Genomic DNA, 20,699 nt, shown 5'->3' on the forward strand with positions numbered 1-20,699 from the left:
CTTTTAAACATAAAAAGAATTTGTGATAAACTCAGTGGTTGGTCAGTGTCCACCAGGTCAGCTAAAGATTCAGTTCCTATATTCCACAACAAGCTAAGTTTGATAAGATTTGATCTTGGTAGACTTGGTGACTTAGGGCGTATCTGCCCTGCCAGCTCACCCTATTGTGAGTATGGTTCTTTCTTTTACAGTAATCAACTTTACCCCTTGAGTGTTTGCAGGGGTGAGTTGCTAATCCCGTTCCAACCGGTTCGGTTGGAATGGGGTCGGCGGCGTCCTCATGCACGCGCGCAGTTCACACATGCGTCTTAGCGCCTGCGCGATGCTCCAGCTCCTCACAGAGAATCGTGCAGGCGCTGTATGTGCCATGCGCCTGTGTGGAAGCGCAGAAGCCTCCAAAGACCGGTAAGGAGCGCGGGCGGGCGGGTGGGCCCTTCGCCGTTCCCGGAAGTTACTTACTTCTGGGTTCGCCGACCAACCGGTTCGCGGGGACCGCCGCGAACCGGTTGAAACCCACCCCTAGGTGTTTGACTTTATTCTTGATTTCTTCATGTGCATGCCCATGCAGTTTATTGAGAAAACTTCCTATGGTTTTAAGAATGGGAGATGTAAAACTATGATATAAAAAAATAGATAGAAATCTTGCTACATCTTCTTCTGCCATCAATCCAGGCCATCCTCACTGCCCTTCTCTGAAATATCCCCAGTTTATCAAAATCCTCTTGTGGGATACTTATACACTGAATATACACCTAACGTGTTTCACTCTTTTTATTTAATGTATTGTAATGACCAGAGGTGGGTTTCACATAATTTTACCACCGGTTCGCTGTGCACTGAAACTGCGACCACATGTGTGTGCACGCTTGCTTTGTGAGCAATGCACCTTCCACATATGCACTTTGCCCTCGCACACGGCTTGCACGCATGCACATGGCTTAGAACACATTGTTATGGCCCGCCAACAGAGCTGGCAGCAGATTTGGACAGTGAGGGAGTTGGGGAGGAACCTGGGCCAGTCCTGGAGTCTGAGGAAGGCTCTGATGAGGGCTCTGTGTCAGAGGCAGAGAGGGGGCCAGAGCCATATGCCAGTTGCCTTCAGAGTCAGACATCAGAGAGTCAGACGAACAGCTGGAGCCTGTTCCCAGTGTGCACATGTGCAGAATTGCCAGAAGAAGGGAACAGCTAAAGAACAGGGGTCAATTTGGGAGTAAGGCCATAGTTGGATGATGAATGGCCCCTCCCAGAGGAAATAAAAGAGGAGCGAAGGGGGAGTGGAGTTTGCAGGAGACAATTAGTTCGCTTAATTGGTTCAGGACTCTCTGAGATTCCTTGCCAAGTTTTGCAGATATCGGCCTGTCAGCTCTCCAAGCCAGATAAGGTCTGTGACTGTAAATCCTCCCTTGAAAGACTTTGCTGGATGTGAATGAGCAGAATTGACAGCAAATTAATCAAAGGGGTTTTTGTTGGGACCAGGAGTTTGCTTCACGCTCTTGGGACGCCTCGGGTAGAACAAATGTGGCTAAATAGGATGGCATTGAGTCGGGGTAGGTTGACACTACCAGTTTTCCCGAACCAATCCGAACCGGCTGAATACCACCACTGGTAATGACTCTGTTTTGTTAATTAACTCAGTAGAATCTAAAACCTAGAACAAAGGTTTCAGAATTATGAACTTTTTAAAGAGGAACTTGCATATTTAAAAATGGGTTCCTATAAAAATTTACTTCATGAAGCTATAGATCTCCTAGGAAGTGGTATCAAGTCTTTAGATATGTATGTGGAAGCCTGGAACATGTGGATTATCATTCTGTAGAGAATTATAAATGCTTTGTGTTATCTGTCCCATTGTTAATTCTTCTTCCAGTAAGATGTTCATTTCCTTATGCAGTTCTTACGGGATCACTGCACATATTTGAAACTTGGTCTGATAACTGACTGAATACTTCTTTTTCATAATCCTGCCTATTCATGACTGCTATTGCTCTCCTCTTGTCAGCTAGTTTAATTATAATCCAGGGTTTGGGATCAATTAGTGCAATATCTCTAATTCTGCTCTACTTAAATTATGCCAATATAAATTGTTCTTTCTCTCAATCTGTTCCAGTGTTTTTCAATACCAGCTCCTCAGTTAACCGTGTGGGTAGACAAAGAGGCCATAACCTATTTACAGGCTCCAGTAGACAACCTGCAGTACGTAGGCCTTAATATTTTATGAATGCAAAATAGGATAACAACAACTTGTCCCGGGACTGTTCAAAGTTATGGCAGTGGTGAATTAAATGGTACTTAGGATGGATCCCCAGAGTTGTGGCTGTAGCCGTATCCCTTCAGTCACATGTACACAACTTGGCTCAGATTTCCAACTAACTCAGTGTCTCAATTCATGTGATTGCCATTTGCAATCTTCCTTGTCTGCTTCGCACAACCAAAGTTAATGGGGAAACTGCCAGGAAGTCAGAAGTTGTGGTCAGATAAAATATATACACTTTATTAGAACTTTCTAAGTAAAAGTATACCAAAAAAGGAAGGAAGGAAGGAAGGAAGGAAGGAAGGAAAAAAGAAAGAGACAGGAAGGATGGAAGGAAGGAAGGAAGGAAGGAAGGGGAAAGGGAAGGGGACGAAAGGAAAGGGATAGGAAAGGGAAAGGAGAGGAGAGGAGAGAAAAGAGGTTTGATTTTCTGGAGTGAGTTACTGTTTATCCATTGGCATCCTTTTAGCATACTATATGAAGTTCTTTGTTCTTCCATGTCTTTTTCCAAATTCAATGTTTCTGTCTGTGTTCTATTATTCCTTTTCATCAGCATTAATGATTAGCAATGCTGTTTTTTGAGTCTATTCAAAGCCATATCTCTCAGCACAACATTTGGTACAGATCCAAAATTGTTTGGGTTTGAGTCTTCCAGCAGACTATGCACAAAAGATGGGCACCATGTTCACCTACACTAAAAATTCAAAAAAGGCAAGACACCTTAAAGCAGAGATCTTCAAACCTGGCAATTTTAAGACTTGGGGACTTCAATTCCCAGAATTGGCTGGTAGAGAAATTCTGGCTGGCAGAGAAATTCTGGGAGTTGAAGTACACAAAACTTAAAGTTGCCAAGTTTGGAGAGCCGTGCCTTAAAGTATAAAGGTAAAGGTAAAAGTTCCCCTCGCACATATGTACTACTCGTTCCCGACTCTAGGGGGCGGTGCTCATCTCCTTTTCAAAGCCAAAGAGCCAGTGCTGTCCGAAGATGTCTCTGTGGTCATGTGGCCGGCATGATTAAACTCCGAAGGTGCACGGAATGCTATTACCTTCCCACGAAAGGTAGTCCCTATTTTTCTACTTGCATTTTTTACGTGCTTTCGAACTGCTAGGTTGGCAGAAGCTGGGACAAGTAACGTGAGCTCACTCCGTTACGCGGCACTAGGGATTCGAACTGCTGAACTGCCGATCTTCTGATTGACAAGCTCAGTGTCTTAGCCACTGAGCCACCATGTCTCCTGTCTTAAAGTATAGAATAGGGATTTCTAAAAGATTTTGAAGTTTTTTCCAGGAACATCAATCCTGAGGCTGGTCCTGAAACATACTGATTATGTTGAAGAGTGCAATTCTTTCACTTTCTAGTTAGCTTCTATCAAATAACCTGTTCTCCTGTTCTTAGGCAGTGAACTAAGCTTTCAGGGTTCAATTACCACCCTAGAAAACATATAGGTAACAATTATGTTAAATCTGAGTAACTTTCCCGAGCAACCGGAGACACACAAAAGCAGCATAAATCTTCCAGCTAAAAGGATTAATTTATATAGCAAACTTCACTCCCTAAATATATGTTGAATTAATACATGGAAATAGATACAGGCAAAAATTAGTAAGCAATATGTAGTAGCAATTATAATCAAGATTATAAGGAATACAGTCTAAAGAATGATGCAATGATAGCAGTCTGTCATTTAAGCTACATTAAAATACTGCAGGTCTGATGCTTTTCGAAAAATATAGATGAATCCTTCACTTCTGCCTCTTTTTCTTCCAGAATATAAAATCAAAGCCAAGTCTGAATGTAATTCAAACCCCACTTTTTAGCCTAGTTATCATGTAGGGCTGGTTACATGTAGTCCTGGCTTAATGGCCACTCATTCGATGACTGAGGATAAGATAGGAGAGGCCCCTGTGGGGCAAGCTTGAGGGAGAGAAGGGGATAGAAGAGGATCAATGGGGCCAGCCTGAGGGAGAGAAGGGAATAGGATAGGAGGGGCTTCTGTGGGGCAAGCCGGAGAGAGAGAAGGAGATAGGGGAAGATCTATGGGGCGAGCCTCAGGGAGAGAAGAGGAGATGAGGGGGCTCTATGGGGCACGCCTTAGGGAGAGAAGGTGACAGGAGATGATCTATGGGGCCAGCCTGAGGGAGAGAAGGGGACAGGAGAGGGTCAATGGGGCTAGTCTGAGGGAGAGAAGGGGACAGGAGAGGATCTATGGGGCCAGCCTGAGGGAGAGAAGGGACAGGAGAGGGTCTATTGGGCCAGCCTGAGGGAGAGAAGGGGACAGGATAGGATCTATGGGGCAAACCTGAGGGACAGAAGGGGAGAGGAGAGGATCAATGGGGCAAGCCTGAGAGAGAGAAGGGGAGTGGAGAGGCCTCTGTGGGGCAAGCCTGAGGGAGAGAAGGAGATATGAGAAGATCTATGGGGCCAGCCTGAGGGAGAGAAGGGGATAGGAGAGGATCTATGGGGCAAGCCTGAGAGAGAGAAGGGGAGTGGAAAGGCTTCTGTGGGGCAAGCCTGAGGGAGAGAAGGAGATAGGAGAAGATCTATGGGGTGAGCCTCAGGGAGAGAAGAGGAGAGGAGAGGCTTCTGTGGGGCAAGCCTGAGGGAGAGAAGGGGATAGGAGAGGATCAATGGGGCAAGCTGGAGGGAGAGAAGGGGATAGGAGAGGATCAATGGGGCAAGCCTGAGAGAGAGAAGGGGAGTGGAAAGGCTTCTATGGGGCAAGCCTGAGGGAGAGAAGGAGATAGGAGAAGATCTATGGGGTGAGCCTCAGGGAGAGAAGAGGAGAGGAGAGGCTTCTGTGGGGCAAGCCTGAGGGAGAGTAGGGGAGTAGCAGAGCACAGGTATCCTGCTAGTAATACTATATTATTAAATATTGTATGATAAAAAATATCAAAACATCTAGGAAGTCATTAGCAGCTAGTGTGAGGTGGCACAGTGGCTGAGTGGTTAAGATACTGGGTTTGTCGGCTGGAAAGCTGACAGCCTAGGTTCAAGACTCAAATGCCACATGACAGGATGAGCCCCTGTCCTCACCCCAGCTCCTGCTAACCTAACGGTTCAAAAGCATGCAAATGTGAGTAGATAAATAGGTACCACTTTGGTGGAAAGGTAACAGCACTCCCTGACATCATGCTGGCTACATGACCACGGATATGTCTTCAGTCATTTATTGCTGTGCGTTAGATCGCACAGGGTCGGCCTCCTCTGGGTTCCGTCTACCAGCCAATGCCATCTGGCTACCACCCGGGGGAGGGCCTTCTCTGTAGCAGCTCCGGCCCTTTGGAATGAACTCCCCACGGAGATTCGGACCCTCACCTCTCTCCAGGCCTTCCGGAAAGCCGTTAAAACCTGGCTGTGCCGGCAGGCCTGGGGTTGATGAGTTCCCCTCCCCTCTCGACTTGTATGGCTGTATGACTCTTGTGTATTTTAATTGTGTGTATTGTGTTTGTATCCCCTTTTCCCCTTTTGAGTTGTTCGCCGCCCTGAGTCCCTCCCGGAGAAGGGCGGCATACAAATAAACTAAATCTTAAATCTTAAATCTTATTGCTGTGTCAATGGCCTTGAAATAGAGAGGAGCACCGTCCTCTAAAGTTAACAATGACTAGCAGAGTAAAATCCGCAGGGACTCTTGTACCTTTTTACCTTTACAAGCAACTTGTACAAACCATGTAGCAGGTAGATTATGGGGATATGAATTACTAGTCTCCCTGAACTCTGGCAACAGCTGTCTGGTCTTCAAGGGCAACCCCATGTAGAACACATTGCAGTAGTCTTCATAGGAAATGACCAAAGCATAAGGGGTTATGAGGAGTGTGAAGACAAAGCAGAGATTGCCTTCTACTCTAAGATTTTTTTTTTTCAGTACAGGATTTGGGACAGTAGCCCAGTCCTTTCAAACGGTGTTCTTGCAATTAATATAATTAACCCTTTTAATCTTAAAACAAAAGTCTTGCCATTCCTGGATTAATTAATGAGCCCAGTAGTTGCAAAGAGGTATTTTAAAAAAACCAGAAACTTTATTAAAATGTAAATTTTAATTTTTAATCAAATTAGAATCATTCTTTTCATTTCACTGGACTCATAAAAATTATATAATTTGCTCTTCTTCAAATACTGGCTACCGTTGGCAAATTTAGTAGCTAGCATGCAAAGAGGATGTTGAAAAGCACTTCAAATAACATGACAATCTCATCTCTGCAGTAACACCAGGTTGTTAATTAGCTGAGCTTTCCAAATACTGAGATTATAGTTAAAATGGCTCTGAGTCGGAGATGATAATGATGTACTGCCTGTTTTACAACACATTATATGCGGTGCACATTAATTCCATTTTTTTTTCAAATTCCATCATTATTAAAAAGAAGAAGAAGAAGAAGAAGAAGAAGAAGAAGAAGAAGAAGAAGAAGAAGAAGAAGAAGAAGAAGAAGAAGAAGAAGCAAGCTCCTATTTGAAGAGTGAAATCACTCTGAGAGAAGCTTATAAGCACTCCCATAATAGTTGCTGCTATATTGGGCAAAGGGAAGATGCCTCAAAAGTGTATTTAAATGGGATGTTGGCTAATTAATTGGTAGCAAGGCAAAACCATCAGGTCAATTTTTTTTTAAAAGAAGAAATGAATAATTCTGAAAATGTGGCTTCTTTAAAATAAGCACCACTTTCATCCCAAATTACACACACACACAAAAGATTGTGAAGTGTTTTCCCTTGAATAGAGTAGAGTAGAGTAGAGTAAAGTAGAGTAGAGTAGAGTAGAGTAGAGTAGAGTAACAGAGTTAGAAGTGACCTTGGAGGTCTTCTAGTCCAACCCCCTGCCTAGGCAGGAAACCCTATACCATTTCAGACAAATGGCTATCCAGCATCTTCTTAAAGACTTCCAGTGTTGGGGCATTCAGAACTTCTGGAGGCAAGCTGTTCCACTGATTAATTGTTCTCACTGTCAGGAAATTTCTCCTTAGTTCTAAGTTGCTTCTCTACTTGATTAGTTTCCACGTATTGCTTCTTGTTCTGCCTTCAGGTGCTTTGGAGAATAAGTTGACCCCCCTCTTCTTTGTGGCAACCCCTGAGATATTGGAAGACTGCTATCATGTCTCCCCATGTCCTTCTTTTCCTTAAACTAGACATACCCAGTTCCTGCAATTGTTCTTTGTATGTTTTAGCCTCCAGTCCCCTAATCATCAAGAAAATAGAATTGTCTTGAGTTTAGAATGAGAAAAGAAAGGATTCAGAAAGAAATATAATAGACACTACAGGTAGTCCTCAATTACGACTACCCAACATTTCTGTTGCTAAGTGAGACAGTTGTTAAGTGAGTTTTGTCCTATTTTACAACCTTTCTTGCCACAGTCATTCTGCAACTGTTAAGTTAGTGACATGGTTGTTAAATGAATCTGGCTCCCCCTCCCCAAATTGGCTTTGCTTGTCAGAAGGTTGCAAAAGGGGATCACACGACCTTGGGGTACTGCGACCGTCGTAAATATGAACTGGTTTTCAAGCATCCAAATTTTGATCGTGTAAGTGTGAAAAATGGTCATAAGTCACTGTTTTCAGTGCAGTTAGAACAAAAAGCAAAAAGCACTAAAAAGCAATAGCAATGGCACTTAGACTTATATACCGCTTTGCAATGCTTTTACAGCCCTCTCTAAGCGGTTCACAGAGTCAGCCTATTTGCCCCCAACAATATGGGTCTTCATTTTACCCACCTCGGAAGGATGGAAGGGTGAGTCAACCTTGAGCCTGATGAGAATCGAACTGCCGAACTGCTGGATCTTGGTAAGACATTGGTGAGACATTGAAAAATGTGTTGAAAAAAGAGTTAACATCTTTAACTCTTTCCTGGATCCAATCTAGAATGACCACCAGGCGGCAATTCTAAATAAATCCCAAATTTGGAAACTCCCTGGGGAAAAAAATTAATATTGTACTATTTGTATTGTTTTAAATGACCTTTGCCTCTGCTTAGCCCATTCCTCCAACTGCATTTGCGTTTTTCTATCTGCATTTTTCAACAAGTGACTTTATCCTTTTCAAGCTTTTCTTGCAGTAATTCTGATTATACTGCCTTCTATTGATCAACAACGATCACTTAATTAGCTGGAGCTTGTCAGGTTATGATCAGACTGTTTTCTTGTTGAATAGTCCCAGATATTATAATCTATATTTTTTTCTCAAGATAGTATGTGCTGTTATCTTAAGTGTTTCCCCCCCTCCTATATGTTATTGATCAAGCAGCAAATGTGCCACAATCAAACCTGATCATTTAAAAAGCGATTGCACAAAAAGTCGTGTTATTAACATCAAAATAATAATATAATGTCAATTTCCTCAGATTTATTATACTAACTGAAGTCCAAGAATTGGGAACTCTTCCATATTCTTTGTAAAGTTTGGTACTGTGCAATTATGTTTGAATGACATACTTAGCCAGATAGGTTAACAACTTGATAGCTGCATTCACACAACACACTAAGCTAATTCATTTTAAGCTTGGTCATAGGCATCAATAGCAAACTAAGATTGCACAAATGTTAGGACACAAGGATAATGATGTCATGCTTCAAACTCTGCCATTATGACCATAGAATGTAGAATAGCAGAGTTGGAAGGGACCTTGGAGGACTTCTAGTCCAACCCCCTGCTCAAGTTGGAAACCCTACACCAGTGATGGCTAAACTTTTTGTCGTCACGTGCCAAAAACACACCCATAATGCAATATGCGCTCGACACTCCCCCTGTGTCCTCACTCATGCACGACTTCCTGCGCTCCCCTGCCTATGGACATATGACCCCATCATTTTGGGCCTCCCTGTAGCATCCTGGGAGCATATTTGGGCCACAGGTGTGTGTGTACAGTGCAACCCCCATGCTCCCCCACCCCCCGTGCAAGGGCGCGTGACCCAAAAAATCAGCTGGTCGGTGGGAGGCACGCATGCCTGTATGGTGGAGCTGGGGCAAAAGGAGAGCTAAGGCATCACTAGTTGTTGTTAGTTGCAAAGTCATGTATGACCCATCGCAACCCCATGGACAACATTCCTCCAAGCCTTCCTGTCCTCTACCATCCTCTGGAGTCCATTTAAGTTCATGCCTACTACTTCAGTGACTCCATCCAGCCACCTCATTCTATCGTTCCCTTCTTTTGCCCTCAATCGTTCCCAGCATTAGGCTGTTCTCCAGTGAGTCCTTCCTTCTCATTAGGTGGCCAAAGTATTTGAGTTTCTTCTTCAGGATCTGGCCTTCTAAAGAGCAGTCAGGGTTGATCTCCTCTAGGACTGGCTGGATTGCCTTGCAGTCCAAGGGACTTGCAGGAGTCTTCTCCAGCACCAGAGTTCAAAGGCCTCCATTTTTTGGGCACTCAGCCTTTCTTATGGTCCAACTTTCACAGCCATACATTGCAACTGGGAATAAAATAATACACTGTTTTAAAAAAACGATTAGGGAAGAAATTTTGTTAGGCATTAGGTTTCATTTAACTTAACAAAGTGTTTGCAGTCATAATTAAGATGTATATTAAGCCTGGCATCAATTAGACAAATTGATGTGAGTATCTGATTGGGTCCTAAGAGGGTTAGATTTCTCCCAGCTGTGAAAGAGATCATTTCAAAAGAGGAAAGGATAATTAGTAAATTAGCAGGTTCAGCTGAATGAATATGAGTGGGTTAGTTTTTGAACTTTGACAGTTTGAGGTTGATAACTGTGGCATGGAATTGCAGAGGAGAAATTTCCTTAGTTGCTGGAAAAACGATGTATGGAGAGAGACAGAGGGATATTTTGAACCATTTTCTCAATGTGTTCTGGGAACACCTTTCTTATGTTTTCAGTGAAGTTCTAATAAATGGCTGTCTCCATTAAAATGCAGAAGAAGTGCTGTGTGACAATTCACACAAGCATGTGGATACTCACAACAGTTTTTGCTGGACTGTAGCTTTTCAGAATACAAGGTATGGATTTATAATTATCCAGTCATTAAAGCAACCTCTTCCTTCCTTCCTTCCTTCCTTCCTTCCTTCCTTCCTTCCTTCCTTCCTTCCTTCCTTCCTTCCTTCCTTCCTTTCTTTCTTTCTTTCTCCCCTCCTTCCTTTCTTCCTCCCTCCCTTCCTTCTCTACACTATTAACTTTTGGCAATCATATTTGTAGTATATTAAACTGTTAGTACCCTAGTGGGTTTGAAAATCTGACAATTGTGAATGAGATGGAATGAGGTGGTTTTAGCCCCTTTTGAGTTCTGTTGTCTGGACTTTCTATCTTGTTCTCTTTTTTTTTAGCCTTAACTATTTTTCTTGATTTTCTTTTTTCCAATTGTGTTGAATTTTACTTATTACATAACAGCATCTGGGTTGGTCAGAGATGAGAGGTATCTGAATGGGATGAATTAAAAGAATTAAATTTATTAAAATAATCTTCCCACAAACGCAACAGACCTTTCCATCGGACTGACTACAACGTTTTTCGGCCTTCAAAAGCTCCAGCGGAGAAATTTGTGCTAATCTATAATGACTTCAGTTGGATTTACACTTCACTCTAAATCATGGTTTTAAACAGTGATTCACTGAATAAATCATGATTGGTTGGAATCAAACCTCATACAAAAGCATAAATTATGATTCACAAATTGTTGGTTTATGCAACATGCTAAGCCAGGGATGTCGACCTCTCTGAGCTGGGAGTCCCACCTTAAAAAAGCTGATGGCTGCAGAGCAAAAAAAGTTGTGTGTGTGTGTAATTAACATTAAATAATCTTCATATCGTTTATCTCCAGTCATGTATTTAATAATTTTCTACTTTTCCCCCCATTAAAATTACAACTTTACTAAATAAGTAAATAAGATTCCTATCAGAGAAAGGTAATTAATGTAAAATGGAAGAAAAATTGTAAGTCTTACAATTTAATTAATCCCAAATACAAGATAAGGAAATGTAATCATTGCCTGAGAATTTTAAGTCTGCTCATTTTACAGATATGAATCGTATGCCTGTGGTGTGTTTGATTTATTTTTTACTTACTATGTTGTGCAAACCATTTTAACTCCTGATCTGTGTTTTCACATTAGGTGTGAATCCAGCCAATTGCCTCTTGGTAAATCAAACTTCATAAAAATAAACCATAGCTTAATGTGACACATGATCTAGGCCTCAGCATTAAATCCCAAATATCTGTCTTGGTGTTTATTTCAGTCCAAGCCATCTATGTCCCATGATTTTAGAACAAAAAAGAATTTCAGTAACACTCAGCAATTAAAAAAAAAGAGAGAAATATACGGTTTTAAATATTAATTCTAAATAAATATGTGGAAATTAAAAGTAAGAAAAAATAGAAGGCTTTTTAATGGTTTGTTGATTAGAAACTAATGTATCTCCTTCTTGAAGATAAATCCTTCAAATAGGCAGCAGCTGCTGGTAATTTGGTTCAAGTAATTGTACAGCCAATAAGTTGAAGTGCTTATTAAAAAAAACTGCTTTCTTATCTGCTTGCAAGTTCAATTGAGTAATGCACTCTACATGTGGTCTGATGCTGGGTAAATTATAAACCTGATTTAAAAACACTCCATCCATAAGAGCTCCTATTTTGCTCATCCATAAATTTTTTACTTTCTTCATTACTAATGGCTTGCTGCAGCATATGGCATAATATCTATCAAATTAGGCTTTGAGGGCATCTTAGCTTGACACCCTGCTGGCTTGAAATGTATGCTTAATGTGAGCTGCAATGGCTTTAACCCCTTCTGCATGCCCCCCTCCTCCTCGTGGGCTGCCTACAATCAAGGAGGTGGAAGTCCCTGCAATGGAATAAGATCTGCACAGGGCAATATGATCGCACACCTGCATTTTCCTTGTGTGCGCGCACTGTGCAGGGTTGCTGGGAGCAGGAAGAAACTAGGGGTATTCGAGGGCTGAGTCAAAGATGATGACGTTATGCATTTAGTCATGTCTGACTCTTGGTGATTCTGTGGGCCAGGTCTTTCCACGTCTTCCGATCTGTTGACCAGGAATTTTAATATTTCAATTGACAGTCTTGAGAAAGCATATGTGCCGATGGCACCGTTGCCTCTGAAAGCCTTCAATGTCATGGAAAGTCCCTCAGGAAGCACCCAATGTCCCTGAGATGATACTTAATGTCCTTGGAAGATCTCCAAGGGAAATTTATAGTGTTGAGGCACTCATAACTTCTGGAGGCACGTTGTTCTCCGATTAATTGTTCCAACTGTCAGGAAATTTCTCCTGATAATTGCCAAAAATATGTATGCCTTTTGTGATTGTTAATTGTGAAGTCATGTCCGACCCAATGCAACCATGGACAATGTTCCTCCAGGCCTTCCTGTCCTCTACCATTCTCTGGAATCCATTTAAGCTCACGCTGACTGCTTTGGTGACTCCATCCAGCCACCTCGTTCTCTATTGTCCCCTTCTTCTTTTGCCCTCAATCGTTCCTAGCATTAGGCTCTTCTCCAGTGAGTCCTTTCTCCTCATTAGGCGGCCAAAGTATTTGAGTTTCCCCTTCAGGATCTGGCCTTCTAAAGAGCAGTCAGGGTTGATCTCCTCTAGGACTGGCTGGATCGCCTTGCAGTCCAAGGGACTCGCAGGAATCTTCTCCAGCACCAGAGTTCAAAGGCTTCAATTCTTTGGCGCTCAGCCTTTCTTATGGTCTAACCTTCACAGCCATACATTGCAACTGGGAAAACCATAGCTTTGACTATATGCATTTTTGTTGGCAAGGTGATGTCTCTGCTTTTTAGTATACTGTCTAGATTTGCCATAGCTTTTGCCAAGTGAAACTTATCACAATGTTTGATTAAGTAATGTTAGTAGGTAAGAATAGGGGAATGCTGCAACTAGAATACTTATTTCATGACTTCTCTGATTAGCACCCTAGTTAAGTTTGTGCTAGGTGGCATGGCAGTTAAGGGGATAGAATACATAGCTGGTTTGAAAATGGTTGCTTATTAATAATTCCTCTTTCAAATCAGAATGAGGTATCAAGTGAGGTGCCATAAGGTTTAATCTTTAGGCATTATACTCTTCATTTTTCTGTGGACTTCGATGAAGAGGTGGAAGGAATGCTTGTCAAATATACAAGGCACACATGGTTATTTAGCTTATCATACTAGAAGAAAAATCATGTTCAAAATGAATCAAGGGTTAGCATCAGCAATGTTTGCTTCTATGGAACTAGGTATGGTTGTAAATCATGATGGTTATTAGGTAGGCAGTCACTATGTGACTGAGGGGGACGTGGTAGCTCAGTGGCTAAGACATTGAGCTTGTCGATCAGAAAGGTTGGCAGTTCAGCGGTTCGAATCCCTAGCACCGTGTAATGGAGTGAGCTCCCGTTACTTGTCCTACCTTCTGCCAACCTAGCAGTTCAAAATCATGTAAAAACGCAAGTAGAAAAATAGGGATCACCTTTGGTAGGAAGGTAACAGTGTTCCATGCGCCTTCGGGTTTAGTCATACTGGTCACATGACCACGGAGATGTTTTTGGACAGTGCTGGCTCTTTGGCTTTGAAATGGAGATGAGCACCACTCTCTAGAGTCGGGAACGACTAGCACATATGTGCGTGGGGAACCTTTACCTATACATGACTGATCCCAACGTTATGAACATTATTGAGATTGTTAAGCAAATACCAGGGTTTTTAACAAGTCAGTTTTCCCCATGGTTCTGGATTCTGCTAGAAAATGGAAGTTAATGCTGGAAACTGGCAAAAAAAATGCCAAAAATCACAGTCACATGACCACAGAATGCTGCAAACAGCTATAAATGTGCACTGCTCACCAAAATACAATCACCTGACCACTATAATGTTAATATTTCTTTGCTGGCTGGGGAATTCTTGGAATTGACGTCCATACAGCCTAGGTAACCAAGACTGAGAAACACTGGTCTAGATCAGAGGAGGGCAATTAATTTGCCCAAGGAGCCACATGAGAAATTGGAATTGTTGTGGAGAATTGCTGTCACTATCCCTCCTCCTGATGCCACCCTAATCCCACCCCTGCTACTGAGTTATCCACACAAATACCATCCCATCTCCTGCCACCGTTGTGTGACAAACTGGGTGCCTATAGGCCAGATATAGCTTGCAGATCACAAAATACCCTGGTATAGAATAGAATAGAATAGAATAACAGAGTTGGAAGGGACCTTGGAGGTCTTCTAGTCCAACCCTCTGCTTAGGCAGGAAACCCTACACCACTGCATCTAAATAAATAGTTTCTTCTAAGGTTCTCATCAACTGCAGACAGACACTTACTCAACAATGAAATGGAAAATTTGAAGACTGATTAGTAGTTGTCAGAATTATTGGGTTCAAGTAGCTTGCTTTGCCTTCTTCCAGGAGATTTCTTTTTCAACTTGCCTGTCTGATCTTTTTTGGATGTTTCAAATCCATCCACCAACCAATCTTTCTTACCTTCTTGAGGTATACAGCACGTGAATGTTGGGGATATAATTGCTCAATGCAATTATAATTGCTCAATGCTCTTATTTAACTATCTTAATTCATGGGAGGGTATTTTCTAGATCAGGGGTGTCAAACTCAATTTCATTGAGGGCTGCATCAGGGCTGTGGTTGACCTCAGGGGCTGGGCGGGCATGGCTGACCGGGTGGGTATGGCCGACTGGGTGGGTGTGGCCAGATTGATGCCACACTGGGTGTGGCTGACTTGGTGGGCGTGGATAACTGGGTGGGCATGGCTGACTGGGTGGGCGTGGCTGACTGAGTGGGCATGGCCAGCTTGACTCCCCAAACTGTTGGCATGTCTTTGCATTGGGTAGACCAGGCCAAAGCCATGCCGGACTGATGTTTTCTCTTTACATTGGGTAGACCGGCCCGAAGCCACATGGACTGGCCCCTTACATTTTCCAGGATGGCCCCAAGGACTGGATCCAACTACATTGGGCGTTGGATCCAGCCTATAAGCCTTGTGTTTAACACCCCTGCTCTAGATGAATGTAAAGGGGAAGAATTTTACCAAGATTAAAAGTAGTTTGATAGAATTCATTAGAAGGGGAAATGTTGATTTACCTTTTGCAAAATAGCATCACAGAATCAGAGAAAGGTAGATTTGTAATGTTTCATAGCCAAATCTTTGCAGGAAAAAACTTACTTAAAAACCCATGAGACGTGGCGATCTGCAACCTCATTTAAACAGAGACTGGAGAACCCAGAAACTCTTCAATATGGATTTTTACTTTAAATAGCTAGCTCAAGTGACCCATTCCAACTCTAATTCTATTCCATGTTTCTACAATAATTTGTGTTTGTTTGTTTGTTCGTTCGTTCGTTGCAGTGGTTAGGGTGCAGTACTGCAGGCCACTTCAGCTGACTGTTATCTGCAGTTCAGCAGTTCTAATCTCACCGGCTCAAGGTTGACTCAGCCTTCCATCCTTCTGAGGTGGGTGAAATGAGGACCCAGACTGTGGGGGCGATATGCTGACTCTGTAAACCGCTTAGAGAGGGCTGAAAGCCCTATGGAGCGGTATATAAGTCTAACTGCTATTGCTATTCATTCATTCATTCATTCATTCATTCAATCATTCATTCATTCATTCATTCCTATAGCTATTCCTATTTCAAACAAGTGACTCTGGATAGTGTATAATCATAAATCAATGAAAAACATAATACAAATTAAATCATACAAATTTAACTAAAAAATAAATGTAAAAATGTAAATGCAAATATAGTCAGAAAAGGGCCGTCATACCTATGGGGTCCCAGTCAGGTCTTCACTGACTTAGAACAATCTAACAGGAATTATCCTCAACTCTAAAATGGACTAGAGCAGAGGTCTCCAAACTTGGCAAGTTTAAGACTTATGGACTTCAACTCCAGAATTCCCCAGCCAGCCATGCTGTTGAAGTTGAGTTGGAGATCCCTGTTCTAGAGGGCAGGGGCTACAGCAGAGAAGTCAGATCTCCTAATACCCATCGGCCATCATTTCTTGGCTGATGGGACGCATCACATGCCCAACCTGCTAGACTGAATTGAATGTGTAGAAACCATTGGGAGAAGATGGCCTCTTATTGTGACCCAGTCCCAAGCCATGAAGGACTTTAAACCAGCACCTTGAATTGCACCCAGAATCACACAGGCAACCAATGCAGGTCATGTAAGTAGCATTTCATGTGCTGAATATTGACATTTACTATCCATTTTGACCTATTTGAACCTTCTGAATGCTCACCAAGCACAATTAGAACACATTGCAGTAATCCTATTTTGATTCCCTACCTTTTTTCTATTGGCAGGACTGTCATGTTTTAACAGCTATGCAGTAGATATCCTAGTTCTTTAGTGAGAGAAAATTATGTGTAATTTTTATAGATAGGTGGTAGGATATATACAGTAGATGGAGAGCAGATAGATAGGTAGGTAGATAGGTAGGTAGGTAGGTAGATAGATAGAGATAGGTAGGTAGGTAGGTAGGTAGATAGGTAGGTAGGTAGGTAGGTAGTGAGAGAGAGAGAGAGAGAGAGAGAGAGATGGAGAGATAGATAGAGATAGATAGATAGACAGATAGATGATAGATAGATAAAGTTTATTCCAGTCCCAAACCAGAGTTAAAAATAAAACCTGCTAAAAATACAAATAAAAACACAAAACAGCGTAAGTATGTTACAATTGGTGTATTCATTGTTGGGCAGTCAAGATTTCTAGTTTTACAGACAGTATAACAGAATTTGGCTACGTTTAAGAGAACTAAATCATAGTAATAACTTGATAACAATTGTATTGTATATTTAAGAAGATCAGAATTCCCCAGGTGTTTTTATGCAGTGAGGCGTTATTAGGAGACATATACAGCAATTATTTATCAGTTCCACCAGTTAGATCATACAAAAAAAAAAAAAAACCACCCTCACCACGACAGGAAGGAATACATTTTAAAATTATTTTCACTATCACTATTTTCACTATTGATTAGGGGACTGGAGGCTAAAATATATGAAGAGCAACCATTGCAAGAACTGGGTATGTCTAGTTTAATGAAAAGAAGGACTAGGGGAGACATGATAGCAGTCTTCCAATATCTTTGAGGTTGCCACAAAGAAGAGGGAGTCAAACTATTCTACCTGAGGGTAGAACAAGAAGCAATGGGTGGAAACTAATCAAGGAGAGAAGCAACTTAGAACTGAGGAGAAATTTCCTGACAGAACAATTAATCAGTGGAACAACTTTCCTCCAGAGGTTGTGAATTCTCCAACACTGGAAGTCTTTAAGAAGATGTTGGATAACCATTTGTCTGATGTGGTGCAGGGTTTCCTGCCTAAGCAGAAGGTTGGACTAGAAGACCTCCAAGGTCCCTTCCAACTCTTTTAGTTCTGTTCTATTCCATTCCGTTCCACTCCATTCCATTCAATTCCATTCTATCTTTGAATTAGGACAATAAAACATAAAGGACAACTGCTTCCAGGATGTAAAAATCAGCACCATTAGATCAGAGGTCTTCAACCCCTGGGCCACGTCTCACTACCGGGTCGTGGCCTATTTGGAACTGTTCCACACGAGTGGCAGGCCAATGCACCCGTGTGTGCCCACAGCTCAACTTAGCGCAAGTCAAGCTTCATGTGCATGTTTGCTGGCCCACAGTTCGTGTAAGGCAATCTGTGCGAATGTGCGGGCTGGCCCACCGTTCACATGACCCAGTTGCCCTATCCCTCCCCCCCGCTAGGCCGCCGAACTACAAAGGTTTATCTCTTTGCTGCCTCCTACTGGCCACCTGGATGTTTTGCAACCCAAATTGCTTACCTCTAAAAACAGCATATGGAATTTTTGGGAGAGGAGTGTAAGAATGGGTGCAATGATGTTATTATTATTTTCTTTCCCGAAAGCCATCTTGAAGAGGAACCGGCAGGTCAGTTGAAGAGCTCAGAATCTATCCATGCCATCCTTGAGATGCACAAAATCGCGGCTTCTCCTTCTGACTCTGTCTCTTTAAAAGAAAGCTGGGGGGGGGAGAGAGAGAGAGAAAGAGAAAGAGAGATTTTAAAAATGGCTGTCGAAATCAATACAAACCAATAATAACTTCACATGTACGGAGCCCCCTGAATGGCTCTCCAAAATATTGAGACACTTCCAAGTACATTTTAGCGGAGCTGATATTTATCAAAAGTCATTTGCCCCCCAAGAGATGCTGCCTTTCATTGTACCCCTGTCACAAGTGACCACGATGTATGACAGACAATTACAACATCTGTCATTAGCAACCTTATAATCAACACCATTATTCAACGATTGGTGCAATAAACTGACTCCTGTTACTGTTTATCAGATATCAAGTCAGTTCTGGCTATTTTCACATTTCTCTGTCTCTAGCCAACTCTCAGTCACCCCACGCACAGTATGGGGCAGCCACTGCTTTTTAATAGGCAGCCTGAAACAAGCCCCATTTTCACATCTCTTACAGAACTGCAGAGGCGAAGAAAAAGCAAACCAATTATATGTATATATTGTGCCTTCCCCTCTGAGTGTTTCGTGTGTGTGTGTGTGTGTGTGTGTGTAACTCTCTCTGTGTTTGCAGTCTCTTAAAACCTCTCACGGGGCGCGGGAAGGAGAGAAAATAGCAGCTTTTACTACCAGAGATAAGAACCTTTCTATTTAGTCTTCAGCGTGAAGAAGAAGAAGGCGAAAAAAATGTCTCCTGTTTAAATATTCATGTAAGGAGTGAATAAAATGTTGATATACGGGATTAGTCACACTCTCTGCAACATAGCACAGGTTCGCTCGGGAGGATAGAGAAGGAAAAAGCACTCACTCATTTAGAACCTTCTCTCCTGCAGAAATGATGAATGGTAGAACAATAAATTCATTTAAAAAAAAAAGATGGGGGGGGGCACGAGGGATGTTCTTTTACTAGTTTATGAAAAAGCAGATACCAGCTAACTTTTTTTCCTCTCTCTTTTAAGACTGAGGGAAGATTTCTTAGGAATCCCCTGAAGCAATTTATAAATTAAAAGCCAAGCCAAGTTATTTGAATTATTATTATTATTATTATTTTTGCTGAAGTTCACGCTTCAAAAAACAAACATCTCAATTTAGGGGAAGGCTTCTCTTGTTCTGATCGCTGATATTAGCGAGCAGGCTAGAGAGCAGTTGCCCGGGGATTGCACGAACCAAAGATACCAACTTGGCAATTGTAAGGGATTTTTCTCTATCTCTGTTTATTCAGGATAGGGACGCGGTGGCTCAGTGGCTAAGATGCTGAGCTTGTCGTTCAGAAAGGTCGGCTGTTTGGCAGTTCGAATCCCTAGCTCCGTTTAATGGAGTGAGCTCCCGTTACTTGTCCCAGCTTCTGCCAATCTAGCAGTTCGAAAGCATGTAAAAATGCAAGTAGAAAAATAGGAACCACCTTTGGTGGGAAGGTAACAGCGTTCCATGCGCCTTCGGCATTTAGTCATGCCGGCCACATGACCACAGAGACTGCACTGGCTCTTCAGCTTTGAAATAGAGATCAACACCGCCCCTAGAGTTGGGAACGACTAGCACATACATGTGTGAGGGGAATCTTTACCTTTATTTATTCAGGGTAAGCATCAACGAAGGGCTATTTCAGGAATGTTCAAACTTGGCAATGTGAAGACTTGTGGACTTCAACTCCCAGAAGTCTGGGAGTTGGTTGGGGAATTCTGGGAGCTGAAGTCCACAAGCCTTAATGTTGCCAAGATTGGACATTTCTGGTTTCTATGGTCTGGGTTAGAAGAAAATCAGAAAAAAACCTCTTTGGTGCCATCTAGAGGTTGTATAGGATTTTGCAGACCAGACTTAGTAACTTTAATGTTAGCCACAGAGTCCTTTATGTCAGAGGCCCCCAACCTTTTGGGCACTGGGGACCGGTTCCATGGAGAGAGATTTTTCCACGGACTGGAGGGGGCGTGGTTTCCCATGTTGCCTGAATCCCCAGATGTGGCTTTGCTTGTTTGCGCAGCCCAGTTTCTGGCATGCTGTGGACCAGTGCCGGTCCATGCACATGGGGGTTTGGGGACCCTTGTTTTATGTCATTTATTCATTTAGACATGAATAATTGACACCCAATTTAAATGTATACTGTTGTGGCCCACCAGGAGCCGTTGGAGCTGCCACCAGACTCCGACAGCGAGGGGCCCTATGAGTCGGCTCTGGGGGATGTGGAGGACCCTGGACAGGGTTCCGACTCCGAGCAGGGCGCAGAGAGGCTGGTTGGCCACCAGGAGGCGCCTGAGCATTGGAGCAGTGGGGAGGAGCCAAGGGAGTTGTTCCTGGCAGATCCAGGTAGAGAGCAGCTACGCAGTTACCAAAGATAATTGGACCCAGGTGATTGTAATTAGGCTCCTCTCAAGATAGTATTTAAAGAGAGACTGGGAGGAGCCTGGTTTTGCAGGATTCAACTCATTACTAATGCTGGAGAAGCTGTTACCTGTTGAAGTCTGAGTTGTTGCCAAGGTTCTTATCTGTTTGTTATGCTTGGCTTTCA

The sequence above is a fragment of the Thamnophis elegans genome, chromosome 10 (assembly GCF_009769535.1).
Source record: "Thamnophis elegans isolate rThaEle1 chromosome 10, rThaEle1.pri, whole genome shotgun sequence".
Lineage (NCBI taxonomy): Eukaryota > Metazoa > Chordata > Lepidosauria > Squamata > Colubridae > Thamnophis > Thamnophis elegans.